We start from the raw sequence: 18597 nt of genomic DNA on the forward strand, positions 1-18597 counted from the left end.
TTTGGGTGTTCCATGCATAAACATGATTCCAGGAACCAGCAATTTCTTTGTGTTTGAAGCTTGCATAAATATTCACTTGGTGGGGTTCTCCATCATCTGTTGAGTAGAAGCAGAAGTCTTCAATCGCCTTAATGCGATCTTTAAATTAGTTTATGTCTCTTGAAATTTTCATGCTCTGTGGAGAAGTAGATGAGTAGTTATTCTTAGGCAGACTGAAAGAATTATGCACTCAGGAATAAGAAAGAGATAATAATTTTATTAAGTTTACGATTTTTTTGCCAGCTGTCTCTATCATCTTGAATATGATAGAATATTAAAGTTTTTTTCTTTTCAATCAAATTATACCAGGATAACAATATAACAAACACTGCACAACTATCTATATAATACATATTTGTCTTTTGCCTTTCACGCTTTTTAGCTGGAGCATTGGTGATTTGGTTTGCGCATTGGTGATTTCCATGTATTTGAGCATTAAAGATATATAAGCTACATTGAAGAAGGTGTAGGTTAATGGTAGGGAGACTGGTCTTCAAATAGCAGTGAAAGGATTTTTAATTCTTAATAATAACCAGTTTTGACTCTTTTGTCTCTTCTAAGTCAGAAAGTAACTTCTGAGATTGTATTTCTATTCTTTTTACACTGGGATTTTCCTTTGGTATCTTTACTGGTGATGGCTTGATAAATGTATGAGGAGTCCTCAACAGCAATTTAAAACATTTGTGTTTGGTCACAGGAGTAAAAGAAAAGTATTTGTAAGGATAAATATAAATTCATTAACAAATGTCCTAAGTGCTTACCTTACTGCTATTAGATTAGCAGGAACATTTTTCCTAGGCAAAGCACATGATTTTTAAAAAGTTTTTCTGAAGTGTATAAGAGTCATAGAACTAGACCTCCTTTTCTGATTCTAAACAAATCTATTGTGTATATTTGAGATTTACAACTTGATGTTTTAGGATACATAGTGACAGTGAAATGTTTACTATAGTGGAGTAGATTAACATGTCTACTATCTCAAAGTTATGTTGTGTGTTTTTGTGACAAGATAGTTAAAAATCTACTTATTTAGCAAAAATCCCCAATACAGTGGAACTTAACTTTATTCTTCACATTCTACATTAATGCTTTAGACTTTTTCATCCCACATATCTGCTGTTTTGTTATGTTTAAGCTACATCTTTTTATTTTGTTTCCTCTTTTTCCCCTCTGCCATGGTGACCACTGTTTCATACCTTTGTGTATTTGAGCTTTCTCTCCCTCTCCCTGTCTCTCCTCTCCCCCACTCCCTCAGGCACACACCTAGATGTATCTAGATAGATAGCTATATCTATCTATATCTCTATATAGATATTCATTCCACATTATTAGTGAGATCACATACTATTTTTCTTTCTGTATATGGTTAATTTCACTTAGAATAGTATCCTCCACGTCCATTCATGTTGTGGCAAATGACAGGATTTTCTCCCTTCTTTAAGACTGAATAAAATTGACTATTTCAGTGTGTCTGTGTGATGTTTTCTGTATCCATTCATCCATTGATGGGCATTTAATGTTTCTATATCTTGGTTATCATGAATAATGCTGCAATTAACACAGGAGCACAGATATCCAAATGAGGTGGTAATTTCATCTCCTTTGGGTATATATTCAAAAGGGTCATTTCTGGATCATATGGTAATTCTACTTTTAATTTCTTTGCAAACGGCCATATTGTTATCTATAATGGCTGTACTAATCTGCATTTCTGCCAACAATATGCTTGGATTCCTTTTTCTCCACACCTTTAGCAATATTTGTTATCTCTTCTCTCTTTGATAATAGTCATCCACAACTGTGAGATGATATCACTTTGTGTGTGTGTGTGCTGGATATTGAACCAAGAGGAGTTTTGCTCCCAAGCTACAGCCCTTTCCCCCCCCCTTTTTTTTAAAATATTTTTTTAGTTGTAGATGGACACAATATCTTTCTTTATTTTTATGTGGTGCTGAGGATTGAACCCAGTGCCTCACACGTGTGAGGCAAGTGCTCTACCACTGAGCTACTGCCCCAGCACCCAGCTCTTTTTTTTTTTTTTTTTTTTTTAAGTTTGAGATAGTGTCTCACTAAGTTGCTGAGGCCAGTTTTGAACTTGTGATCCTCTTGTGTCAGTCTCTTAAGTTGCTGGAATTATTCACATGCACCACTAGGTCCAGCAAAATGATATCTCATAATGGTTATAATGTTCATTTTCCAGATAATTAGTGATATTGGGCACCTTTTCATGCACCTGTTGGTCATTTTTATGTTATCTTTAGAGAAATGTCAATTCAGATTCTTTGCCCATTTAAAAATCAGGTTATTTAATTTCTGCCATTAAGAGTTCTTTACAAATTTTGGATAATAACCCTGACCAGATTTATGTAGTTTGTAGATACATTTTTCCCAGATTGTAGTTTTGTTGGTTGTTTCCTTTGCTGTGTGGAGTTCTTTGGTTTGATGTAGTCATGTTTACTTATTTTTGTTTTTTGTAATTTGACCTTTTGGTGTGATACCCCTAAATCATTACCAAGACCAATATCATGGACTTTTTTCCTATGTTCTCTTTTATAGTTCTAGGTGTAACACTTAGGTCTGTTACTCATTTTGATTTTTTTTTTTTGTGTGTGTGTGCAGTATAAGGGTTCAATTTCACTATTTTGTGTGTGGAAATCCGGTTTTCCCAGTGCCACTTGTTGAAGAGTCTGTCATTCCCTATTGTGTCCTTTGGTGTCTTTACTTAATATTGTTTGACCATATATGTTCTATTTATTCGAAGGATCTCTATTCTGTTCCATTGATTGATGATTTTATCTTATTCATTTTGTAATATAACTTAAAGTCAGGAAGTGTGATACCTACAACTTTGTTTTTCTTTCACAGTATTTCTTTAGCTATTTATTTTGTATGTGTGTTGGAGGGGGGAGGGCTTCCATACAAATTTTAGAATTTCTTTTTCTATTTCTATGAGAAAGGCCATTGAAAATTTGATAGGGTTTTATTAAATATGTGTGTTTCTTTGGATTATCTGAACATTTAAACAATTTTAATTCTTACTATCCATGAACATGGGATATTCTTTCTTTTATTTGTGTATCAATTTCTTTCATAAATGTTTGATAGTTTTCAGTATAGCCATTTTTCACCTTGCTTAAATTTATACTTATTTTAATTTTTTTTGTTGGTCCCAGAAATTGAATGCAGTGTCTTCTGCAAGCTAGGCAAGAGCTCTACTACTGAACTATATTACTATCCCTGTTTTCTTTTTTATGCTAATATAGATGAAATCGTTTGCTTGATTTTTTTTTTCCCAGGCCAGGTCACTATTTGTGTATTTAAATGCTACTCATTTTCATATGTTGGTTTTTCTATCCTGCAACTTCACTGAATTCATTTTTTAGTTCTAAGAGGTTTTTTTTTTTTTTTAATGGAATCTTTTTTTAAATGTCATCTACAAAAAAAGATGATTTCACTTCCTCCTTTCCTATTTGTTTAAGCTGTATTTCTATTTTCTTTTCTAATTGCTCCTGTTAGTACATTCATGGTATGTGAAATAGAACTGGTAATAGTAGAATTCTCTGCTGGATCTTAGTGGAAAAGGTTTCGGTTGCATGTGTTCCACAAATGAACTTTATCATGTTGAGGTGCTTTCCTTCTCTACCCAAACTTTAAAAGTTTTTTTATCAGGAAAGGATGCTGAAGTTTGTCAAATGTTTTTTCTGCATCAGTTGAGATGATTGTGTCATTTTTATCTTGCATTCTGTCAATACACTGTATCACATTTATTGATTGATTAGCATATGGTGGAACTTAACCAATCTTGCATGACAGGGATAAATTCTACTTGTCCAAATTATATAAAGTTTGAATGTGTTGTTGAATTTAGTTAGCTAGTATTTTATTCAGGATTTTTACATTATGTTAATCAGAGATATTTGCCTTTAGTTTTCTTTCTTATGATCTAGGCATCAACATGATACTTGTTTTATAAAATGTGTTTGAAACTATTCTCTGTATCTCTATTGTTTGTTTGTTAACTTTCTTTTATCTTTTGAAAGAGTTTAAGAAGCATTGGTAATAATTCTTTGAATATTTGGTAAAAGTCAGTCAAAAAAGTCATTTGACCATAGGTTTTTCTTTGTTGGATTGTTTTTAGTTACCACTTTCTTTATTTGTTATCAGTCTGATCAAGCTTTCTAGATATTTTAATTCAATCTTGTTTGGTCACATTTTCTAAGAATTCATCCATTTCCTTTGGGTTATCCAACTGTTGACAATAATTTTGTGTGATATTATTTTATGATACTTTTTATTTCTGAGACATTTTTCTGATGTCTCTACCTTCATTTTTGATTTTATGTATTTGAGTATTTTTCCCTTTCTTTTGGTATAGCTATAGAATTGTTATTTTGCTCATTGTTTTTCAAAAAAACGAACTCTTGGTTTTTTTGAATTTATGCACACACACACACACACACACACACACACATACACACATGTTGTGGATGAGCCTTTACTTTTATTTATTTATTTTTATGTGGTGCTGAGAATTCAACCCAGTGCTTCACACTTGCTAGGCAAGTGGTCTACCCACATTCTAGCCCTGGTTTTTGGATTTTATTCTTTTTTCTTTTTCTTTTTTTCCAATTTTCTATTTGAGTTATTTATGTTTAGGTCTTTATTTTATCCTTCTTTTTCCTAACATTGAGTGTAGTTTGTTGTTGTTGTTGTTGTTGTTGTTTTCTTCTTCTTACACTTTGAGTTAGAAGTTTCCACCATTTATTTGGAATCTTTCCTTTTTTTTAATGTAAGCATTATTGCAATAAACTTGCCTTCAGAATTGCATTTTCTTCATCCATGAATTTTGGTATGTTGTATTTCCATTGTTGTTTATCTCAAGTATTTTAAAATTTCACTTCTGATTTCTTTCTTGACCCATTGCTTTTTCAGAAGTGTGTTAATTTTTGAAGATTCCTCCTGTAATTAATTTCTAGTGTTACACTGTTTGTGTTTGGATAAAATACTAGGAATGATTTTGATCTTCTTGAATTTATGACTTGTTTTGTGATCTAACATATGGTATGTCCTGAGAATGTTCCATGAGCATTAGAAAAGAATATATATTGTGCTTTCGTTGGATAGAAATTTCTATATGTGTTTCTTTATTTGTATATATGTTAGGTCTACTTCATTTAAAATGCAGTTCAAATCCAGTGTTTCCTTGCTGATATTATATTTAGTTGTTCTGTCCATTGTTGAAAGTGGGATATGGTAATGCTATTCATTTTTTTCTTCATGTCCATTAATATTTGTTTTATGTATAACTTCTAGATATGGAAAAATATATATTTGTAAATATATATATATTAAATATATACGAATATGTGTGTGTGTGTGTGTGTGTGTGTGTGTATGTATCCTCTGAATGAATTGATTCTTTCATCACTAAATAATGACCCATTTGTCTCTGGTAACAGTTTTTGACTTGAAATCTATTTTTATCCCTTTTTAAAAGTTTGTTCTAATTAGTCATACATGACAATAGAATGCATTGTGACACATTGTACATAAATGGAGCATAACTTCTCTCTCATTCTTCTGGTTGTACATAGTGTAGAGTTATACTAGTCATGTAATCATATTTACACATAGGGTAATAGTGACCAATTCATTCTACTACCACTCCTATCTCCATTCCCCTCCAGTCCCCTCACTTCCCTTTGTTTAATCCGAAGTACCTCTATTCTTCCCTACTTCCCCCACCCTTATTGTGAATTAGCATTCACATATTAAAGAAAACATTTGACCTTTGGTTCTTTAGGATTGGTATGATTTTCTCCTGCTCCATTCATTTACCAGAAAATGCCATAATTTCATTCTTCTTTAAGGCTGAGTAATATTCCATTGTGTATATATACCACAGTTTCTTTATCCATTCATCTGTTGAAGGGCACCTAGGTTAGTTCCATAGTTCAGCTATTGTGAATCTAGCTGTTCTAAACACTGATGTGACTGTGTCACTGTAGTATGCTGATTTTAAGTCCTTTGGATATAAACCAAAGAGTGGATAGCTGGGTCAAAAAGGGGTTCCATTCAAAGTTTTCTGAGGAATTTTGGTACTGCTTTCCAGAGTGGTTGTTCCAATTTGCAATCCCACTAGCAATGTATGAGTATACCTTTCCCCCATCCTCAGTAACATTTATTGTTGCTTATATTCTTGATAATTGTCATTCTGACTGGAATGAGATTGAATCTCAGTTAATTTTGATTTGCATTCCTCTAACTGCTAGAGATGTAGAACATTTTCATATATTTGTTGATATATTGTATTTATTCTTCTGTGAAGTGTTTGCTCAGTTCCTTAGCCCATTTACTGATTGGGTTGTTTGTTTTTTTGGTGTTAAGTTTTTTGAGTTCTTTATATATCCTGGAGATTAATGCTCTATCTGAGGTGCGTGTGGTAAAGATTTTCTCCCATTCTGTAGGTTCTCTCTTCGTGTTATTGATTGTTTCCTTTGCTATGAAGAAGCTTTTTAGTTTGATTCCATTCCCATTATTGATTTTTGATTTTACTTCTTGTACTTTAGGGGTCTTGTTAAGGAAGTCAGTTCATAAGCTGACATGGTGGAGATTTGGGACTAATTTTTCTTCTGTTAGGTGAAGGTTCTCTGTTCTATTGCCTAAGTCCTTGGTCCACTCTGAGTTGAATTTCATGCACAGTGAGAGATAGGGCTTTAATTTGATTTTGCTACATATAGGTTTCCTGTTTTTCCAGCACCATTTGTTGAAGAGACTATCTTTTCTCCAATGTATGTTTTTGATGCCTTTCTCTAGTGTGAGATAGCTATATTTATGTGGGTTTTTCTCTGTGACTTTTATTCTGTACTATTGGTCTATGTGTCAGTTTTGGTGCCAATACCACATCATTTTTGTTATTATGGTTCTGTAGTAGAATTTAAAGTCTGGTATTGTGATGCTTCCTGCTGGAAATTTATCTTATCTGATAGAAATGTAGCCACATTTACTGTCTTTTGGTTGCTATTTTCATGGAATATTTTCTTTTATTCCTTCACTTTCAGCCTGTATGTGTCCTTAAAGCTAAAATCAATCTCTTGCTGGCAGCATTAGTTAGATTTTGCTTTCTTTATACCTTCAGATGCATCTATCTGTACATTTCAATTGGAGAGTTCAATCCATTTTGTCCAAGGTTGTTGTTGTTATTATTATTATTATTATTATTATTATTATTTTGGTACCAAGGGTTGAACCCAGGAGCACTTAACCATTGAGCCACATCCCGAGCCCTTTTTAAAAAAATATATATTTTATTTAGAGACAAAGTCTTACTAAGTTGCTTAGGGTCTGATAAATTGCTGTGACTGGCTTTGATCTCAAGATCCTCCTGCCTTTGCTTCTGGGGTCCCTGAGGTTACAGGCGTGTGCCACCATGCCTGGCTCATCCAAGGCTATCAATCATGGGCAAGAACTTGTTCCTGAGACTGTCTTTTAAAGATTTATATTTAATATAGCTGAGGAACTTTATTGAGTATGTATGTTGCTTATTTTGAAGTATTGCATTTATAAAATTTTATATTGCACCATTCAAAAATTTTGGAATGTTTTGTAAATAAATATTTCAAAAATTTACAAAAATCAACAAATTTTAAAATTTGTTGTAGTTTTAGTGCTACATTCTTACAATTGAACCTAGTACCTCACATATGGTAAGCATTCATTCTACCACTGAGTTGTGCCCCTAAATCATTTCCCTAATGATTTTTTGAATTTTCTATTTGTCATAATAAATTTTTTTACTTAGGCAGCAGAGTTTCTTGTTACTTTATACAAAACAGTTTTCTCAAAATGTCAGTTTTATATGTGTTGCTTTCTGAAACTATTCACTGAGGCGTTTTCTTTAAATCTTCATTCAGAATATTAAAAAAACATCAATGTTCATTGCTGCTCAATTCACCATAGCCAGATTGTGGAACCAACCTAGATGCCCTTCAGTTGATGAATGGATAAAGAAACTGTGGCATATATATACAATGGAATATTACTCAGCCATAAAGAATGATAAAATTATGGCATTTGCAGGCAAATGGATGAAATTGGAGAATATCATTCTAAGTGAGATAAGCCAATCTCAAAAAACCAAAGGAAGAATGATCTCGCTGATAAGTGGATGATGATACATAATGGGGCGTGGGAGGGGTTAGTTTTTAGGGTTAGAGTGAGGGTTAGGGAGGGGGGCAAGAATGGGGGAAGGAAGGACTGTATAGAGGGAAAAGAGGGATGGGAGGGGTGGGGGGAAGGGGAAAAATAACAGAATGAGTCAACCAACATCATCCTATGTAAATTTATGATTACACAAATGGTATGCCTTTACTCTACGTACAAACAGAGAAACAACATGTATCCCATTTGTTTACATTAAAAAAAAAAAACAAACTTATAGGAAAGCAAAAAACAATTTCAACAGAAAAGATTTAAGCTGAATTGCTGCAACAAAGAAAGTCAAATGTAGTGACTCAAGCAATAGACATTCAGTTATTTTCTCTCATATAACAGATCAGAGGTAGGCAAAGAATGCAGGGGAAATAGGTGACTTTAATCTTAGAGGGTATTCAAAGACCAAGATCCTATTGCTTGTTTGTTTCACCATTTTACAGGACACTCCCTTAGTCTGCAAGGGCAGTTATTTCACCAGCACTGTATGTGCATTGAAGACCACAGAGAGGTCAAGAGAGAAGTGGGAATTCCTCATAAGAATATGATCTAAAGTGACAGTTATTTCTGTCCTCTTAATCAACCATCTAAGCTTAGTCTTATAACCACAATTCATTGTAAGGGAGGTTGGAAATACAGTCTGTTGCTCACACTTCACTGAAATTCAAGAATTTCTATCTTGAAGAATTTTTGTTAGTCTCTTCCAAAACCCTCAGGCAAATTAATAACTATCCATGGACTGGAAATCTTGAAGGAATGTGATGATATAAAATCATCAGGGAGAAAGTAGGGAATTTTATAAGTAGTGTAAAGCTTCAGCTCGACATTAGAACTGTAATACAATTCAATACAATACCTTACAGATCTTTCATTGCTAAGTTATTTGTAAATTAGAGAAATGCAATAGACAATTGTATTAGGTACTTTTTTTTTCTGACTTGTTGAAGCAATAGTTATGCTTCAAGCTAAATCAAATACTCATATACAAAAATATATATTTGTATATTAACTTTCATAATCTCAGTTTTTTCCCCCTCTGCCAGTGTGCCAGTCTCTGCTTTCATTGTGCTTCCAATCCATCTGGATTCTAACAACTAGAAAGCATTTGCAGTCTTGCTCAATTTCATATAATGGCAGAGTGACAACTCTGACAGTTTAAGCTTCGAAATTCAGTAAAAATTTCCCATAAGGCAATACCTACAGTTAAAACAGTTTATTACTTTACTTAAAGGAGCCAAGTTCAAGACTATAATGAATGTTGAAAGCATTTCCCTTGAAGCTAGTGAATAAAAAAGAGAATATAAATAAAAACTCATATATAATTCAACAGTATGCATCTTTACCTGCTTTCTTTCAAAATAGTGCTATCCTCACTTTATTTTCTTTTGCTGTAGCTATTGGAAATGTCCAGGGCTTATCTGGTATAGAATATATGTGCAATGTTGATAAACGACAGTGTATAGTGTAATTGGTAGCTATGCAATAGTTTCTTCTTTTCATTGATTTCAACCCTATAGACATATGTGTGCTCCTATATCTCTAATTTAGGGTCTTTGTATTAATGGTAATACCACCAACAAAAAACCATTTTTAGTTTATATTAAACAATTCTTGAGGTTTGATATTATTTGCTTCTTTGTGCTGAAACTGAAGGCTAGAGGAAAGATTACAGACAATATGATATTTTTGTCTCATATTTCGTATTCATGGTTAGAATTCTTGGTATAATCCCTTATAATGATCAATTTACTTTTTGTAGTGAAGACGGAGAAAGGAAAATCTTGGATTAGAAGTCCTAAGCAGGTTTTTCAAGCAGATCGAGCATGAAGCTCACTGATATCTAGCTGATCTCCTTTATTTCAATATGCCCATCCCATTTAATTACCGTAGTAGGCAGACCGTACAGCTCACAGACAAAGATGGATAAGTTGATTACATTTTATAATATTCCTGACTAGACAAGTGTTGGCAATGGCAATGCATTAGTCTCACTGTCTAGGGCATCAAATGTCATGGTGATAATGGGGTTTGGGACCACGCATTTCCTTTGGTGACAGACGGCCACACGCTGTTCTGTGGTTTTAGACTAGTACTTGGAAGAGATGAGAGAAGGTTGCAAGGAGGTGAGAAGTATATGAATCAGTTCCTGCGGTGTCCTAAGGCTTAGAAGAAAATGACTTGAAACAATTCCAGCTCTCACTTTTTTTCCTTCAATCAATTCCCAGCTGGGCTGTGACAGAAGGCAGATGATAAGAAAAGGAAGGAGAGCAATGAAGTGCAGCCACTTTATAAGAGAAGAAAAAGTTTCTCAGAGGGAAGGAGAGAGGGAGTGGGGGGAAAAGAAAGGGAGCTTGCTTGGAGGGAGAGGATTATAGTGAAATCCTTAAATGTTCTAAACATCAGCAGTAACAGCTGTTGAGGAGCTGGAACAGGTGTGATAGGATTGGTAGCAACGGACGTCACTACAGCCATACTCTTTTGCTACATTATCTAGTATTCATGTCTTTGTCAGTGAAAAATTGCCTTGGTGAGTTGATAGATATAAGAAAACTTCCTCTGAAGTTGCATGTGAATTTTTTGTATTCATTAAAAAGGCACTGTGATTTCCACTTAAAACTAACAAGAAGGCAAGCAAGAAATCACCAGGGACTTCTCATTCTTAATTTAGTTAAGTAAAACTAAGAACAATATTTTATTTCATTCGATTATGAATGATATGCATGATAGTATTTTTTGTAATGCCTTTACAGACACCAGTTACACTGCATGAGATTTAACATACATGTGGGGAAAGGTTAGAGTGTTTCTGTATCCCTCATCAACGGAAGCACCGAGGGACATATACTTCTAACTGATTTAACTCATACATACTTGTAACTGGCAAGGCAAAAGAAATTCAGTAAAGCATACCATCACAAATGAATCACTTGCTTTTCTCTCTTTTTACTGTGGTTTACAGAGCAGATACAAAATACGTTTCTGTGGAATTTTAGGATAAATGTGCTACATGTTAAAACTTAAAGATGTTGACAACGATCACTACAAGCAGAACAATAATAGTTAATTTAAAGGAACTTTAAAAAAGTTAAAGAAATATTTGGAGATTACGTTACAATGGGTTGTTAAGAAAAACTGGAATATTTTTACTTTTTTTTCTTAAGGTGATTTTCTTTTATGTGCCTGTGTCAGTTAAAATGATAGGAATGTAGACCTGAAATTTTGAAGTTTTTTTTAGAGAAACAATAAATTGGTAGCTATTCTCTTTATCTAAAAAACATAAATGAATGACCACAGCTTACAGAAGATAGGAGAAGTAATAGATTACAGTAGTGAAAGACTTATATTTAAATATTCATGCCCATATTTTCACACAGCTAGAAATACTTCAGAATCGTTTTGATGATGGCAGAATCTAGGTAACCTTACAGAATTCAAGAAGTTATGCCGTTACTGGTTCAGTTTCTGTCTAAATAGTGAATGTACTTTTTCAAGGTACTTAGCATCTTTGCTAGACACACAGTAATGGCTTTATTTCTGATCCTCAGAATTATAGAGCAGTGATTTGGTTCTTTGACTCCTATTCCTCCATGAGTTGGGAAATGTACAGTTCTAGCACCAGTTAAATGTTCAGTAACTACCCTTTTTTTGGTTAATTACTTTGGAGTCAATCACTTATATACAAAATCTTATTTTGCTGCATGAACACAGATTTCTTCTTGTGGACTTAAAGAAGTTAGCATTATATCCGTGTGTTTACCCCAATATGCTCTAATATCATCCCGAATATAGATCATTTTCCACAGTCATAGTCCCTGCCCCAAGAGTCACACACAATATGGATTACATTTGAGGCAGAGCCTACAAATGTGCATATACCTCATATTTAACTCAATAATGCTTAACTTGTTTCAGTGTTTGAACTTATGGTCCAGTAACTATTGGACCACTACTTCAGTTATGGTGATTTTAAAAGGATATATTATATCTTTAGGAGACGAAGAGACAGGAGCTAAGTCTAGTTTTATCACTCTGAAGAAATGGAAACTAGGGTAATTGAAAAATTAAAATTTATATTTCCAAAGCTGAAGTTTTCTCTATCAAAAATTTAGCTTATCAGGCAATTCTTTCAGCTTTAAGAAAAAAATGTGGAAATAAACAGTGTTCTTGTGGATTTTCAGTATCCTAGATTTCGTCTCTCAATGATTTTCTTCTTTATTAAGCTCCAGAAAGATTTTCTAGTGGGTTTGGCTTAAGATCTGCAAATATGATATGGAGATAAAGCTAATATAATGCAAATCTGACAAGAAGAAATGATGACAGATAAATGTCAGATTTGTGCTAAAATATAAGTAAAAAACAAACACACCTAAGAAGAACATCATTGGAGGAAATTTTCATCTTTACAGAGTTAAGAGACTGATTTTGAGTATTCATTTTTCTGCATTATTTTATATTGAAAATATCCTTGTGAGTAACAGTACATAAATACATTTCTTAGTTCAACAACATTTTTTTCAAACCTTGAAACTTCTCGTTTTCTTTAGGAACCGCATTTGCTTTTTCTACTCTCTTTCAATAAGGATTGAATTCTGACGCTATAAAACATGTTCCAATAAATGCCTGTAAGTAAACAAAGCAGAGAAGTTTAACATCTGAATGAAATGATGGGACAAATTGGCTGATAAGAGCACATACCTCGATGTATTTTGGGAGGAAATAAAGTGCACTGCTCAGAATGTCTCAGTACTACATACCATGCAGAGCCACTGGGGTCAGGAAGATGCAGTGGTCATAATGAAAAAAACTCCATTTATTATGCAAAAATCAATTCCTTTATGTTGTGTCTGGAAGATGTTATACTTGGCAGTTGGGGACTTGTGGAAATAAGAGTTTTATGTTCTTTTCCCTCTAACCTTAAAATAAACCAGAAGTCAAACATGATGTTTCCACAGAGCACAGCTCCTTTAATTCTTGCAACACATTGATTAAGGCCCAGTCCTTTTTTTTTTTTTTTTTTTGTGTGTGTGTGTGTGTGTGTGGTGCTGGGGATTTAAACCCAGGGTCTTGTGCTTACAAGGTAAGCACTCTACCATCTGAGCTATCTCCCCAGCCCAAGGCCCAGTTCTTTTAAACTAATGGAAGTGTGTAAAATCAACAGACATAAAAGCTTCCCCAGCATCATTTTTGACTCTTTATATAAGTCTCATTTCTTTTGGAGACCCTAAAAGACTGTGTTAGTAATGGTAAGGAGGTTTACTGGCATAATTTATGGTTATTCCTATTGAGGGTAGCCAAATGGTGACAATGGTTTATTCTAAGTTGAAATTTTTAAAATCCTACATCCCCTGAACCTTTCCTGACCTACCCTCATTTCCTCCTAGAAGGATCTCTTCCCTTAAAAACTCCCATAATTGAAGTTTGGGATGTAACCCAGAGTGACTGCCTAGCATGAGTGAGACTCTGGGTTCAATTTCCAGTTCTGAAAAAAAATTGCATAATTTTTCTTAAAATATTTAGAACATGTTGCCTTGCATTATGATCATTTATGCATATATATGTTTCTAGGTAGTTTTTTCCTTCCTTCCTTTCTCTTTCTTTTTCCTCCTTATATTCTTCCTTCTCTTGCTTCTCTTATTTTTTTATTTTTATTTTTTGGTACCAGAGATTGAACCCAGGGGCACTCTACAACTGAGCTACATCCCCAGCCCTAAGTATTTTTTTGAGACAGGGGCTTGCTAAATTGCTGAGGCTGGTTTCTAACTTGCGATTGATTGTCCTGCCTTAGCCTCCTGAATAGTTAGGATTACAGGTACATTACTGCACCTGGCTTCTAGATAGGGTTTTTTTTTTTTGTTTTTGTTTTTGTTTTTTTTTTAGCACTGAACTCACTTTTATTTCCTCTTTTCTTAGTTCCCTTCTTCTTTTCCTCTCTCTCATGACAGGCTCACTGTCAAGTGAGCCTCCAGAAAAGGGTGGACGTGTTACTTCAATCTCTAAAATATTAAGCCCTCAGAAGACTGGAGTGAACTTCAGAATTTAATCTAAATAGTAATGGGGTAGAAGAGGGACAGATCCTCCTTTTGTATCACCAGAAGACTAGCTCCTATGGGTTGGTAGAGATGGGAAGAACAGTAGAAGGGAAGTGATTGAGGAACAGTTAGTGGATCACAGAAGAGAAATTGCTGCTTCCGGGTGGACTCTGGATGCAAAGGGAAGGGCTTGTGGGGGTTTATGCTGGAGTGACTCAGAAGTAAAGACGCCTTTTTGTTGTTCTGGAGCAGTTGTAAGTAGTTGGTAGTACGAAATTGGAATTATAAGTTCTTTTTCTATAAACTCAATGAAGAAGCTGAGATACTCTGCACCTCATGAGACCCACAGACAAGAAGAGGGACATCTCTGTTATTTTGCCTACAGGAAGGATTAAGGAGAAGAGGTGATGGGTGATTCAGGAGAGAGACTATGGAAAGCAAAGAAAAGCAAATACTTATTCCTGTAGTCCCTTTCTTTGATGGCTTTGCATTTGGTGAATCATAAAGAACCTAGATGCAAATTGGGTCTTTGGTGAAGTAACCATGTAATTCATTGAAAGTAAATTTTCCATTACCATCCCATTTGGAATGGGGCAAAGAGCAATTTCATTTAGCTTTAGCAAAATACAGAAGACTGATGGACTTTCAGTACACTTGTATTTATGGGTTAAGGTTCGCTTCTTATATACATTTTAAAAACAATCACACATTTATGAAGTACAAGACTCTCTTCTGCGTACTTCAGAAATATTAACTAGTTAATCCTCATCATGCCTCCATGAAAAAAATTTGTCTTTGCCTCACTTCCCTTATTTTTGAATAAATGGGATTAAATTGAGATGATGATATAACTTGCTCTGATGATGGGAAGAGGCAAAGGTGGGAGTTGAAACCTAGGTTATAAATTGTTGGGAACTACTCTTGGCTACTCTACTCTGTTGCCCTTCATGCTCAGTGTTAACTATCTTAAGGGCAGGGCTACATTTCACTCATTTTTGCTTTGCCTAGAATTTCTGCTTTACTATTCTGCTAAACATCTTTTGGAATGTGTCTTTAGCATTGGGGATAGTCCCAGTAGCCTAAGGGGCACTTAATAAAACATAAAAACTGAAATTAAAAAAATGGTAAACTTGAGTGCTTAAGCCCATGTAGGAAGTATCATCCTGTTTCAGTTATCATAAAGCGCTTGAACTCTGCATAGAGAGCTGCAGTAAGAGTCTGCTCAGAATTTAAGTTCATCAACCATGCAACAAATAACATTTTTATTGCACTTTTTTAGTTGGTGCAAACCTGTATTGCATATTATAGCAAAGTAATAAGTGGTGCCATTAGATTTGAGCTTGAGCCACAGTGACAGTTGCCAAGGCCATAAATACCACAGTGGCACCACATTTGATGGATCTTCTCATAGAGTCCCTCTTATATCTCAGCACTTTTAACTGTTTGGTTTGCTTACTTTAATTCTTTTGGTTGCCTTGGATATTCAAGGCCATTAAAATACCTCACTGAGTGGTTCTAATCTGCCTACAGTTCAATGTTATGGTACTTCATCTGTCATTCCCTCAGGCAATCAACTCAAATAATTATCTTAGTCTGTCAAGGTGAAAAGCCTGACATAATTGTGACTTAGGTCAGCTTTGATTGAAAGGAAATATTTAAAGCATACTGAAGTCAGATGTTCTGTATATCCACGAAGGATACAGAAAAAGTTTAGCTTAAGTTGCAGCAAGAGGACTTGGGTAAGATAGAAGGAAAAAGCTTTCAGATACATAAATGCATGGCTAAAAACTTTAGAGGAACTTCTTCCTTGATTGTCTTTAAAAGAATAGAGAAATCTGGGGACATTTTAGGAGTAATTCTACTCTACTGTTTTTCTAGTACTTTAATTTTCTGGAGGTTGTTTTTGGCATTTTCCATTGTGGGTTACTGAACCACATTGGTTAACTTGTAAAGATATAGAAACTTGTAAAACTATATTAAAATACTTGCTTACATCTTTTAGATAGCTCCTGTCAAAAAGTCAAAAGATAACGAGTGTTGGCAAGGTATGGAGAAAGTGGAACCCTCGTATACTGTTGGTGGAATGTAAATTAGTATAGCCATTACGGTAAACAATGTGGAAGTTTCTTTAAAAATTAAAAATTGAACTACCATATGATCTAGCTCTCCCACTCTTGGGTATATACCTAAAGTGAGTAACATCAGTATGACAGAGACATCTTTACACCCATGTTTTATTGTAGCACTATTCACAATAGTCAAAATATGGAACTAACCTAAATGAATGAAGAAAGAAAATGTCACACACACACAAACACTATACACATGATAGACTACTATTCAGTTATCAAAAAGAATAAAATCCTGTAATTTTTATCAACATGGTTTAATTTGCAGGATATTCTGCTAAGTGAAATAAGTCTGACACAGACTAATGATCTCACTTATATGTGGAATATAAAAAATTTGGTCTCATGGAAGTTGAGTATAGAACAGTGGGGGAGTGTTGGGATATTAGTCGAAGCGTACAAATTTTCAATTAAATAGGAAAAATAAGCTCAAGAAATTTACTTTACAATATGGTGTCCAGAGTTAATAACCAGATATTGTTTTTTTTTTTTTTTTTTTGTGGTGCTGGGGATTGAACCCAGGGCCTTGTGCTTGCAAGGCAGGCACTCTACCAACTGAGCTATCTCCCCAGCCCCAGATATTATATTTTTGAAAAAACAATGATTGTAGATTTTAAATGTTCTTACCATGAAAATGATAATGTTGTGAGATAATGCTTATAACAATTAGCTTGATGTAGCCATTCTACTGTATAAAAATATATGTAAATATCATATCATATACAATAAATACATACAATTTTGTCAGCGTAAAAGAACTTAAACATAATAAATGTTTAACTGGTGTCTTTATGACATAACTTTGCAACCAATATCTTTGCTATTCAAAAATAGTTCTCAGAACTGCAAAATCAAGGATCTTATTAGACTTAAAGAATCTCAGATTCTTGCTAGACCTACTGAATTGAAATCTGCATTTTAACGAGATCCTCCTATGCACATTAACATTTAGGAAGCACTCTTCTATGGAAATTCTTTGCTTTCCTTTATGACACAATGCCGCAGGTGATATTCTGCAAGCTCATCTAGTGCAACGAGAGCAGAGGTAAAAACTGGGCTAAGAGCCACTTCAGAGGTTTTTTAATCATCTGTTCTTTCCCCCTAATGTAGTATCTTCAGAATCACCTAAACTTGTTCAAATAGTTTTTGATTCAGTAGGTCAGGGGTGGGGATAGGAATTTGCATTTCTAGGACATTTAAACAACACTGATGCTGCCAGTCCAGAGCTACTGCTCTGAAATCAGGTGTTGATCTCTGGTTTACTTTAACTAACTCATATTCCAAAACCTTGTGAAGGTACCGTTGTGGAGCAGAGGGAGCAACTCTGCTGCTTTGGGTTCTGTGACCTCAGGAACATTGTTCCTTCTCTCTGAGTTTTATTCTACTGTCTGTCAAATGGGCATGAAATGAAATATGAAGGATAAAATGAGATAACTTGTGTGTAACAAAAGTAACACAGTACCAGGCATGCAGTTATTTCTTAATATGTATTGTTCACCTGATCCTTCTCTCATTGGATTTAATTGCTTTTAAAAAATTGAAAATCTCTTGTTTTTACTTTTACCTTCCTATTGTCTTTACCCAACTCAGTTCAAAGCTTTAAATACTAAGTTCCAACAGTAACAGTTTTTTTAAAGGATATTTTTATAACTTTATTTTATTTATTCATTTTTTATGTGGTGCTGAGGATTGGATTCAGTGCCTCATGCATGCTAGGCAAGTGCTTTACCACGGAGCCATAGCCCCAGTCCAGTAACATGGTTTTTGAGGATTTCTGGATATACACCATATTAGTGTTGGTATCTTGTGTATGCTCCGTCTTGATTCTGTCTTATCTTTCTTTGTGACTTCTTAATCAGACCCATCCTATCATATTCAGTCCCACTGTCAGTACTTACTTGTCTTCCCTATTTATAAATTTCATTATTCTTTCTTCTATGCAATTATTGTAATTGTGCATTTTTGCCTTGCTGAACTTATAATATTATATTTAGTTGATTAGTTAATTCACCAAATCATCATTTATTTATTTATCTTTGCCCCAGGACACTTTTTTCTTTATAGCAGGTTCACAATTTAATCATTGTTGTATCCTCAACATATACACATTTCTTGGTGCACATTACATGCTTTGTGGATTGGCAGGTACAGAAGAAATCTACACAGCATCTTCAAATTACCTTCTTGGA

Source organism: Sciurus carolinensis, chromosome 6 (assembly GCF_902686445.1).
Source record: "Sciurus carolinensis chromosome 6, mSciCar1.2, whole genome shotgun sequence".
Taxonomy (NCBI): Eukaryota; Metazoa; Chordata; class Mammalia; order Rodentia; family Sciuridae; genus Sciurus; species Sciurus carolinensis.